General features: G+C 45.8%; 1 long non-coding RNA gene across 6 annotated transcripts; it reads left to right on the top strand.

The window, feature by feature from the left end:
• The first annotated feature begins 10,238 nt into the window (after window positions 1-10,238).
• Window positions 10,239-13,716, top strand: LOC123111176 (uncharacterized). 6 transcript variants are annotated; one of them, XR_006454237.1, is made up of 4 exons: window positions 10,239-10,966; window positions 11,945-11,990; window positions 12,577-12,740; window positions 13,012-13,716. It is a non-coding gene; the product is annotated as an uncharacterized lncRNA (long non-coding RNA). The 6 variants fall into 6 exon arrangements; XR_006454238.1 differs by having other exon boundaries at window positions 10,240-10,966; window positions 11,945-12,009; window positions 12,641-12,740; XR_006454236.1 differs by having other exon boundaries at window positions 10,242-10,966; window positions 12,641-12,740.
• The last annotated feature ends 501 nt before the right edge of the window (window positions 13,717-14,217 follow it).

Below are 14,217 nucleotides of genomic sequence, written 5' to 3'. Positions count from 1 at the left end.
AATCATGTTGGCTATTGCTGCATTTCATGATTATGAAATTTGGCAAATGGATGTCAAGACTGCATTCTTGAATGGATTTCTAGAAGAAGAGTTGTATAAGATGCAGTCGGAAGGTTTTGTTGATCCAAAAAGTGCTGACAAAGTGTGCAAGCTCCAGCGTTCCATTTATGGACTGGTGCAAGCATCTCGGAATTGGAATAAACGCTTTGATAGTGTGATCAAAGCATATGGTTTTATACAGACTTTTGGAGAAGCCTGTATTTACAAGAAAGTGAGTGGGAGCTCTGTAGCATTTCTAGATTTATATGTTGATGACATATTATTAATTGGAAATGATATAGAATTTCTGGATCGCATAAAGGGATACTTGAATAAAAGTTTTTCAATGAAAGACCTCGGTGAAGCTGCTTACATATTGGGCATCAAAATCTATAGAGATAGATCAAGACGCTTAATAGGACTTTCACAAAGCACATACCTTGACAAAATTTTGAAAAAGTTCAAAATGGATCAGGCAAAGAAAGGATTCTTGCCTGTGCTACAAGGTGTGAAGTTGAGTCAAACTCAATGCCCGACCACAGCAGAAGATAGAGAGAAAATGAAAAATGTTCCCTATGCTTCAGCCTTAGGCTCTATCATGTATGCAATGCTGTGTACCAGACCTGACGTATGCTTAGCAATAAGCTTGGCAGGAAGGTACCAAAGTAATCCAGGAGTGGATGACTGGACAGCGGTCAAGAACATCCTAAAGTACCTGAAAAGGACTAAGGATATGTTTCTCGTATATGGAGGTGACAAAGAGCTAGTCGTAAATGGTTACGTCGATGCAAGCTTTGACACTGATCCGGACGATTCTAAATCGCAAACCCGATACGTGTTTATATTAAACGGTGGAGCTGTAAGTTGGTGCAGTTCTAAACAAAGCGTCGTGGCGGGATCTACATGTGAAGCGGAGTACATAGCTGCTTCTGAAGCAGCGAATGAAGCAGTCTGGATGAAGGAGTTCATTTCCGATCTAGGTGTCATACCTAGTGCATCGGGACCAATGAAAATCTTCTGTGACAATACTGGTGCAATTGCCTTGGCAAAGGAATTCAGATTTCACAAGAGGACCAAGCACATCAAGAGACGCTTCAATTCCATTCGGGACCAAGTCCAAGTGGGAGACATAGAGATTTGCAAGATACATACGGATCTGAGTGTTGCAGACCCGTTGACTAAGCCTCTCTCACGAGCAAAACATGATCAACACCAAGACTCCATGGGTGTTAGAATCATTACTATGTAATCTAGATTATTGACTCTAGTGCAAGTTGGAGACTGAAGGAAATATGCCCTAGAGGCGATAATAAAGTTATTATTTATTTCCTCATATCATGATAAATGTTTATTATTCATGCTAGAATTGTATTAACCGGAAACATGGTACATGTGTGAATACATAGACAAACATATAGTCACTAGTATGCCTCTACTTGACTAGCTCACTAATCAAAGATGGTTATGTTTCCTAACCATAGACATGTGTTGTCATTTGATTAGTGGGATCACATCATTAGGAGAATGATGTGATTGACATGACCCATTCCGTTAGCCTAGCACTTGATCGTTTAGTATACTGCTATTGCTTTCTTCATGACTTATACAAAGTTCCTGCAACTATGAGATTGTGTAACTCCCGTTTACCGGAAGAACATTTTGTGTGCTACCAAACGTCACAATGTAACTGGTTGATTATAAAGGTGCTCTACAGGTGTTTCCGAAGGTACATGTTGGGTTGGCATAATTCGAGATTAGGATTTGTCACTCCGATTGTCGGAGAGGTATCTCTGGGCCCTCTCGGTAATACTCATCACCTAAGCCTTGCAAGCATGTAACTAATGAGTTAGTTATGAGATGATGTATTACGGAACAAGTAAAGTGACTTGCCGGTAACGAGATTGAACTAGGTATTGGATACCGACGATCAAATCTCGGGCAAGTAACATACCGATGACAAAGGGAACAACGTATGTTGTTATGCGGTTTGACCTATAAAGATCTTCGTAGAATATGTAGGAACCAATATGGGCATGCAGGTCCCGCTATTGGTTATTGACCGAGAATGGTTTTAGGTCATGTCTACATAGTTCTCGAACCCGTAGGGTCCGCACGCTTAACGTTTCGATGACAGTTTTATTATGAGTTTATAAGTTTTGATGTACCGAAGTTTGTTCGGAGTCCCGAATGTGATCACGGACATGACGAGGAGTCTCGGAATGGTCGAGACATAAAGATTGATATATTGGAAGCCTGTGTTTGGACATCGGAATGGTTTCGGGTGAAATCGGCATTTTACCGGAGTACCGGGAGGTTACCGGAACCCCCCGGGGGGTTAATGGGCCTACATGGGCCAAGAGGGAGAATAGGAAGGAGCCAGGAGGGGGCCGCGCGCCCCTCCCCCTCCTAGTCCGAATAGGACAAGGGAAGGGGGGCGGCGCCCCCCCTTTCCTTCCCCTCCTCCTCCTCTTTCCCCCTTTCTCTCCTACTCCAACTTGGAAAAGGGGAGTCCTACTCCCGATGGGAGTAGGACTCCCCCCTTGGCGCGCCCCCTTAGGCCGGCGGCCTCCTCCCCCCTGGCTTCTTTATATACGGGGGCGGGGGACACCCCATAGACACACAAGTTGATCTACGGATCGTTCCTTAGCCGTGTGCGGTGCCCCCTTCCACCATATTCCACCTCAGTCATATCGTCGCGGAGTTTAGGCGAAGCCCTGCGCCGGTAGAACATCATCATCATCACCATGCCGTCGTGCTGACGGAACTCATCTCCGGAGCTCGGCTGGATCGGAGGCCGGAGATCGTCATCAAGCTGAACGTGTGCTGAACTCGGAGGCTCCGTACGTTCGGTACTTGGATCGGTCGGATAGTGAAGACGTACGACTACATCAACTGTGTTGTGATAACGCTTCGCTTACGGTCTACGAGGGTACGTGGACGAACACTCTCCCCTCTCGTTGCTATGTCATCACCATGATCTTGCGTGTGCGTAGGAATTTTTTTGAAATTACTACGTTCCCCAACAAGCCCTTGGGGGCGGAGCCCTGTACCCACGACGGCCTGTCTGTACGGCCCGGAGACGGCAGGGCCTACCAGTCAGCGAGAATACTGAAGACGGCGGGAGCGCCAAGAGTCGGACCCATTGGGAGTCGGCCCTCGAGAGTCGGCCGGCCCCTCCACGGGCCCCACACGCCATTAACTAGAAGCGACGGGGGAATGGCGACAGTGATCGCCCGTCAGGCGGCGACACTGTTGCCATGACCCCATGACCAAGCCCGCGTCATTAGAAGCACGGCTACAGTAATCTGCAGCCGGCACGACCCGCCCACGGCGAACCAGGGCTGACGTCCCCGTACCAGGCCAGTCGACGGGACCCACCAGTCGGCGGGCCCCAGGAGTCGGCGAAGAAGACGGCGCCTGAGAGACAGACGGCTGGGACCCGCACCCAGGCGGATTTACCATTGTAACCCTGGGGGGTAGGCCTATATAAACCCCCCAGGGCACCCATGCAAAGCGTTCGGAATCATCTAGCACTAGACAGACCACACGAGGAGGAGAGAGCTAGCCTAGCCTTCTCCTACCTCCGGAAACAGCTCTAGGAGCACCCTTGTATTCACTTTGCCTTAGTGACCATGCGGAGACCCCGCAGAGCAGCAGTTGGGGTGTTATCTCCTCGGAGAGCCCTGAAGCTGGGTAGGATCCGCCGGCGTGCATGTCTTCGCCTTATCCCGTTTCCAGGCACCGGCGACGTTCTACTCGCCCCCACCATGATAAGCCATCCTTTGGCATATGTCGCACCCTACCCCCGACAAATCATTTTCTTATATTTGGTTTATTTAGTTTTATTGCCATCTGGTTCATGATAATTGATGTTTTCTCCGTTGCGAAGCAAGGATGTTGTGTTATTAAAATGCATGTCAATTTTTCCCCATTGCAACGCACGGGCTTGTCTCTCCCTATAATAATAAAGCACAGGTTGACTTTGTCGGGTTCACCGTCACAATACGCTTTCTTCTCATGTCATAATACGCTTTTACGATTTGTATAGACAAAATCGTAATATAAACAAGGTGGTACTAAGATTCTCATGGCAAGTGCCCGCAGAAAAACTCAACTTCCGCCTTTGTTGCAGCATGATTTCGTTCAATACTTGCGCAGAACTATATGCTAATAATACTTTGTTTTTTTCTTTAACTTTGCCGCGTGCGGCAACTGCTGCATCGGCATGAACCGCAAGTGCCCCTGCTGCAACGAGCGCATCGGCGACTTCCGTTGCCGGGCGATGGAGAAGGTCCTCGCCGGCCATGCAAGTTCAGCAAGCACGGCTGCGAGGCGACCGTCAAGTTCACGGAGCTGCGTGGCCACGAGGAGGAGGCGTGCCCATACGCGCCCTACAGCTGCCCGTTCGACGGCTGCGCCTACCGCGGCGCGCTGCTCTACGACCACGTCCGCGACGAGCACGCGCCGGCGCCCAACTGTTACACGGGCAGCCTGATCCCGGGCGCGAGCGTCACTATGCGGAGGGATGACCCTGTCCACGCGCTCCTTCACCGCGACAAGGTGAGCGTGATCCTCCTGCTCAACGGCGGCGACGTCTCGCTGTCGCTGGTCCGCATCTGCCCACACCCCAAGCCTGACCTAGAAGATGAGGAAGTTGAGTACAGGATGGTGGTGTGACGCGCGACGAGTCTGGGCCTGGGACTGGGACTGGGTCGCCCTCGCTGACGGCGTCGGGGAAAGTGCAGTACGTCCGCCGGCTGGAGTGGTACCGGCCCCAGCACTTCCTTTTCGTGTCGGACGCTTTCTGGGGCTCTTCCGGCAGCGGCGTCGTCACCTTCACCACCACCATCACCGTGCATCTTTGATCGACCGGCACGTCTATGCAGTTCGTTTCGTGAGGAACCGGTAGCTGACCAAGGAGGACGTGGAGGCCTTCTGGCGGCAGCACAAGAAGCCGGCGCCCGAGGACAGCGTTAACGGCGGCCTGACCGTCCTCACCTCGCCGCTGTCGAGGTGGACCCTGTGTGCATCGACTCTGTCTCACGTCCGTTCGTCGCCTCCGGCGATGACGGATAGCGTGGACGGTGAGGGTGACGGCGAGGCTGCCGCTAGCCCCAGCACGACCCGCGACTGGTACGTATACCTTAGCATTAGCATGAGCTGCTTGAGTACATATTCCTAACATGCAAGCTACAGAATTTGTGGTTCTATTTTTTCCTGAAATCTGTTTATATAATTTTTTAAAGTGGATGCATGCTTTAAAAAATGGTTGTGTAATTTAAAATGTGTTTGTGCTTTTTGAAAAAATATGGAATTTTTCAAAAAGTGCACTTGCATTTTAAAATGTTTGTATTTTTTGAAAAAAGAGTTTATGTATTGAAAACTGTTCACATTTTTTAAAACACCCTTTCTAAAAATGTTTCATGTAATTCTAAAAGTGTTTGCATGTTAAAAATGTTTGTAATTTTAAAAAAGGTTATGTGATTCAAGAAAATGGTCGTATGTTTTAGAAAAGAAGGCTCATGCCTTTTGAAGAAAATAAATTAAGAGCGAGTTGGATTATGAGGGACGGTGTATGGAATAGGTGCATGGTGTAGCTCCTGTAGGGCGGCCCTTAGGTCCAGCTTGACTAGATTAGTTTTAAAAGTTATAAATATCTTTTGTGTTGGCGTGGTTCAGTGATAACTCTGTTGTGCGGTGGCCAAGATCAACAGAGAATTGCGAAACAACATGTGGTTAGATAGTTAGGTGGACAGTGGTATCCCCAGCATACTAGGGTTCAAGTCCTGGTGCTCGCATTTATTTATGAATTTATTTCAGGATATCCCGCGATCCGCGTTCAGTGGGAGGAGACGTTCCCGTCGACTACGAGGCGCCTTTGATGATTTCGTCAATCTGAAGATGATATAACGGCTCGGTCTCTCGGAGGTGCTCATCAGGGTAGGATGTGCACGTATGCTTATAGGGATGAGTGTATGCGTGTATATATGAGCGCATGCGTCTGTATTGTGTTCAAGAAAAAGATTAACGGAGTTTTTTCCCTACCCACACATGGGCCCTAATTCCTGATTGATTTTTCTTTACGAACCGCTAATTGGAGCTGTGGAAATCATGCAGGTGCTCGTCATTCAAAATATACTCATCACGGCAAATCTATGTCACATTCGGTGAGAAATTTCCAATTATTCACACCAATATGGTAATCTAGATACCGTTAAAAATTTAGACATTGTCCCTCATCTGATTGTTTTGTTGGCCACAGACCAAGATTTGTGACATATGTGGACTTGAACCAGATGTTGCCAACTCTTGCATCACCTTGATGAGGTCATCGGAATGCCGTCACCAATTAAAAATATTGTCACTTTGTTAGCATCATCCTTACAAGTTTAGAGCAGCGAGCCTCAAAAGCTTCGTCTTCCACCTATTTCTCACATGTCGTTTCATAAAAACCTTTTTGCAGCGTCATATTTTATTCTACACTCCCGTTGCAACGCACGGGCATTTGTGCTAGTCTCTATCTCTATCTCTACCTCTCTACCTAATAATAAAGCAAATTGGGTTTCTGGTCGTACGTCAAAAAAATACCCTTAAAATTGCTATAAATTACCCGCTATGCCACTCATAAGTCAAGAAAACGGTTCGTTTTTTTTTCAAAGTCATCGTCGCGCACAGTCTTTTATAACGTTAATACCCCATACATATCACAGACGCTCTAGCCGCTCAGTGGTTGAAGCCTATCTGCTTTGCAGGACAGACCCGTGTTCGATCCCCGGGGTCGTCCTATTTTCTCTACTTTTTCTCATGCACCTCCTCCCTCCCACATACGCGTTCATGGGCCGGCCCGTGGGGCGTGACGCCCCTATTTTTTTTTCTCATTTCTGTTTTGTTTTTCCTTCTTTAAATTAATTCGAGATTTTCAAATTACAAAAGGTTGCAACTTTTGAGAAAAATATTCGAGAAATCATAGAATGTTTATGAATTCAAAAAATGTGCGAGAAATCATAAATTTTCCGCAGTTTTATTTTTTTTGGTGATTTACAAAACTGTTCGTAAATTATAAAAAAATCATAATTTTTCAAAATGTGTTCCCCAATTATAAAAAAAGTTCATTGATACAAAAAAGGTTTGCTAACTGAAAAACTGTTCATGAATTCAAAAACTATGCATGCATTTCAAAAAATGATCGTCTGAACAAAACAAATGTTCATGAATTCGAAAACTATTCATGCATTTCAAAAAATGTTCGTCTGAACAAAACAAATGTTCGTGCATTTAAAAAATGCCCAAAATTTTAAAACAAATGTTTGTCGATTAGAGAAAATGTCCATCGATTCAAAAGTCTTTCGTGTCTTGGATTTGGGTAGTTTTTGGAAAGCCTTTTTATGTCTAGGCGCTAGGAGTAGTTTGTGGTCCATGAAATTTGTTTTTAAAGTTTTAAACATTCTCTTGCGCGGCATAATGACAAGTGTGCCATGCAGTAGCAAGCTCATTGCTTTGGGATTTACCACGTCGAATGCATTGCGATCACATGGACATCGCGTACATCATCAACGAGGGTGGGAAGAAAGATAAGTGGAAACATAGTGAGCCACCGTGTGAAAATAGAGGACGCTCATAATTTGGGGTATTGAGTCATACTTATTTGGTTGGCGTGTAACTTTTTTGTCTCCCGTTGCAACGCATGGGCATGTTTGCTAGTCTTTCCCTAATAATAAAGCACGGATTAACTTTGTCGGGTTCACCGTCACAATACGTTTTTTTCCATGAATTTACGTTTTCACTTTTTTTCACCTATATTATTTTCTACATCCGAGGTGGTACTATTTTACCTGCATATCTTTACCTAATAATTATCCCTCGCTACAATCCACGTAAGAAATCCAGCGGCAGTATGTAGCCGCATTGGGCCTTGGCCCATACTGCAGCTGTTGGGCCTGCTCCAGTAGCAAATCATCAGCACCGGCCGCCTCTCCTGCAACGTACGAAAGATTTAGGAGACGATATAGATTTCGCTCAAAAAAAAAGAGACGATATAGAAAAAACCGAGAGATGTAGGGACAAGAACGAGGAGGATGATGGCAAGGACACGATCCACCAAGGATTTCCGTCTCGAACACAATTTCTCTATGGACTTCCCGCTGGATTCCCTCCACATCTATCTATTCTATATATAGAGGGAGGAAGAGATCGATTTGGAGATCGTGACGGGGAGACGATAGATGGCCCCCGAAGAGCAGAGGATGTATGACGGAGCAGGAGGCGCCTGTGGCAACCTCCGAGGAATCTGGAGCGGCCATCGATGACATTATGATCCTAAGTGCGTTGAAGCAGTTGCTGCCTGCAGTTGTGGTCAACGGCAACTGCAAGATCCGGCTGTCGGACGACCAAGAGTCCATCCTGGCCGGAAGTCCCCGTCCCCAGCACCTAGGATCGATATAATCTGAGAAGCAGAGCGTTAGCATGTTGTCGCCGGAGTGAATCGACAGCCGCGGCAACCGATGAAGGCGTAGGCCTACGAGTGCAGCATGTGTGTGGTCTTGTGCTTTCCATGACTTCCACCTGATGACGATGATCGGTATAACTGTTGTGTTGATGATTCTGGCACCCTGGTAGCCGATCCATTGGTTTATGCTTTCTTCTAGCAGCTCACGGGTGTTCTTCTCCAATACAGGGTTAGCCATGCATATCTGGACGAACGGGGAGGATGTATGCTGTATGCCTGTATGCATATCCTTCCTAGCTGATTAAATCTAGCCATATCCCGTATAATACCCAATCGATTGACTTTTATGATGGTGAAGGTGCTTCGACAAGTAGCGAGCAGACTTGGCAAAAGGCTGCTGAAGAGACCACATGCAATTTACATGCATGGCGACCACCGTCTTGCCGGTCCATGTAGCTTGTACAGCGACGGTGCTCCATCTGTGCACCTCCTCCCAGTCCGGCGCAGCAAGGAATCACGTAGGTTACGTGCGTGTGCTACTACAAATTAAAGACCGCATGCCATACACACCGAAGCAGTGGCGGCTGCTCTCCATGCCGTCCATCTTAGACGGCGACAGTGTTCCACCACGGTCTATCACTACCTTCTCCAGCGCCACAACATGAGAAAACACCAAGTACGTGTGTGCGCGCGCTAATATGCTATACGCATTACCTAATTAAATAGTTGCACTGAAGCGGCATCCTCAATGGCCCAATCTCCGTCTTTACCACGGTATCACCCGCATGCTGCGTCCACGGCCTTCTCAGGGAATAGCCGTCGCATGCCATCTCACGGAGTACTCACTTCTCTCCCTCGCCCTGATTGAATCGCTTCACTTGCAGTTGGCGCCAGCCCGTGCAATGACTTCTAACGCCTCCCCTAATAAGTATAGCACTGCACCAAGCCGAGTAAAGCAAGAGACTATGATTTCTTGACTTATATTTCAGAGCCTGATCCCTTGCTTCACCTCCTATCTGTACTATACAAGACAACTTCAGTTACTTTGTCCCTTTTAATTAATTTTCCTGTAGTTCATTTTCTACTTTTTGGACATCAACGATTCCATCAAAACTCTGAAAAACCAGTCCCTTAATTTAAGTTTTCTCAGTATATTTTGTTTTTGCTCCTACTTAGCAATGGTTCCACCCAAATCCTTCTAAGAAAACAGTCCCCTTTCATTAGGTCCAAATTCTATTTTTTACTGTTGTTCTTTAGGTCAGCACCGATTCCACACAAATTTCACCGGGAAACCAAGTAAATTTTCTTTAATTCATTCATAGCTCTTAATTTTTCTTAGTTAGTTATGTAGTACTTCTGTTATTTATGTCATATGTATATATATAGCTGAACCAGATGATTGGATTCTGGTCACCAGGGATAGGATATTGGCCATGGTGCAGAAGTTGTACAACAACAATATTGTCAATTTCATGCTTAAACTTTGCTTTACTATTAATGTTGAAGTTGACAAAATATTGTTTGACACAAAAAAGACAATATAAGAATATTCCATACAAATATATTCGCAAAAATTTGCCGCGAACATAGTCAGTATGGGCGGAAAGGGGGATAGCAGTGACACACCGTGTTCAAATAAAGGACGTGAACCTATAGGGGATAATGGTCGGCAGTGCTCTTGAGCAATGCTTATTGGGGCATGTGGCATTTTTTTCCTTGCAACGGGCATCTTTGCTAGTCTCTCCCTAATAATAAAGCACGGATTAGGTCTCCGGGTTCACCGTCGCGCACTTTTTACAGAAAAGCCCTTGTGATTTTGTGCATTCAACCCGCAATCCATCGTTAATCTGCCAAGAAAAAACGGTTCGCTGGAAAAAACACCCGTACGCTTCCGCCTCCCCCCGCTTCTGACCTCAACCCGCCCGCCGCCGCGGCCGCACCTCTGCCCGCTCGCCGCCCCTGCCGTGCTCTCGACCGCAGCTTCTGGATCAGGTCAACGCGGCTGCTCGAGAGGCTGGGGACGACGCATCTGCTCGGTGTAGAACGGCGGCGGCGGGATCCAGCGGGCGCGGGAGAATGAGGGATCCGGCGCCGCGGGCGAAGTCCTTGCAGCTGGAGGCGGGCCTCAATGGCTGGCAGGGAGAGCTCCAAGGTCATGGCGGGGCTTTGATTTTTCTGGTAGAAAAGAGAGACAGAGGAGGATCCAGGGAGGAGGAGAGGTAGGAGAAGAAGGAAGGGTGCGGCAGGGTGCGGCAGGGTGCAGCGGTGCGAGGGCACTGGTCTCCCGCGTGAGGAGCGCCTCTCCTCGGGAGGATCTGGAGGGAGTGAGTGAAACTCAAATCCACTTCAGAGCAAGGTACTGTTGTAGAAGTACGAAGAAGCAAGCTGACCAGATGTACAAGTAGTAGCCGGCAACGACGATGAAGCAAGCCAACCAGATGTGCACGAAACGACCATACATCATGCCTGATTGATCCTCCAGTACGTGTTTCATTGGCCAATAGCCCATGCTAGCTAGCTAGCAACCATGTAAATTTCCCATGCTTGATTTATTCCTTTAGGACTTTATTAATTTTATATGTTCTTCCCATGATTATCTAGATAACTGTTGATGTTTCTTTCACGCGTACATGGCTTTGCTAGGAATTTTTCCACTGGTGAGGTCTGAACTCTGAATACTATGAACTTAAGGATAAATCTTATAGCAGATCAAAATCATGGTCCACGCAAAAAAAAAAGAGAGATCAGAATCATGGTTGTGCTGATTTCATTGGGGCCTCATGATGGTTTGTGTTCTTTTATTCAAATGAAAAAACCAAGATTATTATTGTAACTGTTACAGTTGTACTAGCAGGATTATCCTAGAAGCTGTGCCAGTTTTTCATCAATTGATAACACAGTAAGGTAGTGAATCATCTTTGTAGACTTTACCATGCCTAGACTGTCTGACTTGGATCATGTGTATGTCTTAAACTTTTAAAAAATTCTCACTTTCTATGCTAAGCTCGAATTTGATGATACAAGTTGAGGTGTGTCTTGGGACAGTGTGACTAAAAAATGAACCTTCAGTTTCTGCAAAAGAAAAGTGAGTGATTTTTCAATGAAAACATAATACTTCTGAGAATAAGCATGTTAAAGTCCAGCAATTGACTTGGCTTTGTTTTGGAAATCGCAACCGGTGCTTTCCTGCTTGTTTTGTGATCACTTGTGTTGTTACTGCCTCCAGAAGCTGCAATCTAAAGCCTTCTATAAGAATATCATCACAGAGTAGATCAAAAAGTTGGAGCGACGAGATAACAACACTGATTGGCTGGTATTAATTTTATAAAATAAATTGATTATTTTGTCTAACATATATTGTCGCTAATGTGTTCATGCTTTCCTCAGATTCTGATATGCTGAAAATTTGCCAAAGTTGTCGTTGGTTGTTTTTCATCCTGGTCTTCTTGTTTCTTTCAGTTCATGAGCACTGGACAACCAGCACAAGAGCAAGGCCTTCTTCAAGGTACCAACCATAATGCCAGGTCTCTTTTTTGTGCCATACATTCATCACTACACTGTACAGATTCCAAGGGAATCATGATAAAATACGTGTTGTTGCTACATGTTAGTGTAACGGTACTGATGCAGATGACTTGTGTGCTTGATTGTGGTTGGCTTGTGTGCTTAATTATGAAGTTAATTACTCGGCAGCACATTTATTTTCCAAGTAACCACAGGGAATTATTCTTTTTGGATCATATTTATTCTCCGCAAAAAGTAATCTCAACTTGCTTAATGGCCCACATTTTGCAGTTGCTTAAACCTTCTGGACAAGACACAGACATACAACTGTGTGACAACTTAACACCTTTTGGGGAATTTTGATTGCTTTTCCTAACAAGAAAATATAACAATATCTGCGAATGCTAAATTGCCAATTACTTAGTTTATCAAAGGTAAAATGTCTGCGTCATGACAAGTATGTGGAGTGATTTTAAGTGAACCGACTAACTGGATGATTTAGTTCCTTGTGCTAAGTTTTGAAAAAGAACGTACTTATATGTTCCACTGTATTGATTTCATATGGTGAATGATATATTTGTTACTAGCTAAAGCTGAAGAAATGTTTACGCAAAGAACATTCATTTTCACATCACTTGGGTGCTGGTTCAGGCTGACGTGTGCATCTCCAAACGAAGAAGCAGATATCCACTAAGAAGAAACTCATCCGAGTTCTCAAGTTAAAATCAAATTGGCCAGCTACGTTTCAAAGGTAACATCTATATAATACCTAAGATGATAGTTTGATGTGTAGATTAGAAGAAATCGCACACAATAGATGCAGTTAGTATTTTGAAAATAAAGGTAGAAGTCTTTTGTCATAAGCTTTCAAATGGTACCTATTTTGGTCAATCTGAATTCAATTTTAAAAGTACAGCAAGAACAGGATGTTGTCTGTCAGTTTTAACCATGCGCAGAGTTCTGTTTAGCATCGATATATCTATTTCGAGATAGAAATAATTTGGGGCTCATCATGTTTCCAGTATGAGATGTGGTTGGGCAATAAATTGCATCCCCTATGCCAAGCCTACCGAGTTCACTAAAGCAACAAGCAGGGGATCACCTTGATGCATATCGCCATCACATTCAGACCCAAAGATCTGGGAGCTGCAGTCTGGGCATGATTAACTGGGCAGTGCCAAAGTCAAGCTTCCGGATGGTGGCGACAACAATGGTGGCTGGAGGCGACGGGGCTAGCAGCATGGCAAACAGTAGCGCGCAACGTTTCACGGTAGGGCGTGTGGCCAGTGCTTGCGGCGGTTGTGGATGATGAAGTATTGGACCTGCGGTGGACGACCATCCGCAAGATCTACATCATCATCTTTGGGTCAGTTCGCCATGAAGGCCATTCTGCGAACGAGGTTGTTCATGTCCCTCCTCATGTACAGTTGTACTTCTATTCTAGGGTTTCAACTCTGCACTCCATTCCGCATCCTGTATATTCAGAGTCTCGAGTTTGCATGAGTCTCGATTTGATTAAATGAACAGGTCACTAAGATAGATTTTTGGTCGAGGATAGATTTTTGATCGTGTGTGGGATGAGAGGGAATACTTATCGGGTTAGGGTCATGACATTTTTTCTCCCGTTGCAACGCACGGGCATTTTTGCTAGTAACAATAAAGCATGGATTGAGTCTGTCGGATTCACCGTCACAATACGCTTTCTCCTGTGAATTTACGCTTTCAGTTTTTCGTCCATAGTTTTTACAAAATCCAAGGTGGTACTAATCCACCTATATATATATATATCACTTATCACTTCGTACAAAATTTCAGGGTTGGGCCGCAGCGCGCAAAGCTAGCCCAATACAAAAATAATTGCCAGCCCCTGGAGCACGCCGTCTTATTTTCCAGGTCCGAACACGGGTGCACATGTTCAGCTTATCGTAAGAACCGTGACTATATCAAGCACGGGTCAGCAAACAATCAGCCCATAACCCGTCGATGTCGCCGCCACCCAACATCGGTCGCCTCGCGAGACAGATCGATGGAGGACCGGACGAGGAGGAGCAAGGGACGAGCTTTCCACAGTTTTCCGCGGTTCAGCTTCAGCGCCGGCAAGGGCAGCGCGTACACGCAGGAGCCCTTGTAAAAACCAAAGCCCTGTACTACTTTTTGCACCAGCGAAATCTTAGCCGCCATCTGTATGGAGGTCGGGCGAGGAGAGTGTCCTCGCGGCGAGGATCGTC

This window comes from Triticum aestivum, chromosome 5B (genome assembly GCF_018294505.1).
Source record: "Triticum aestivum cultivar Chinese Spring chromosome 5B, IWGSC CS RefSeq v2.1, whole genome shotgun sequence".
Classification (NCBI taxonomy): Eukaryota; Viridiplantae; Streptophyta; class Magnoliopsida; order Poales; family Poaceae; genus Triticum; species Triticum aestivum.
Note: the sequence above shows the minus strand (reverse complement) of the source record. Positions and strands in the feature narration are given on the sequence as shown.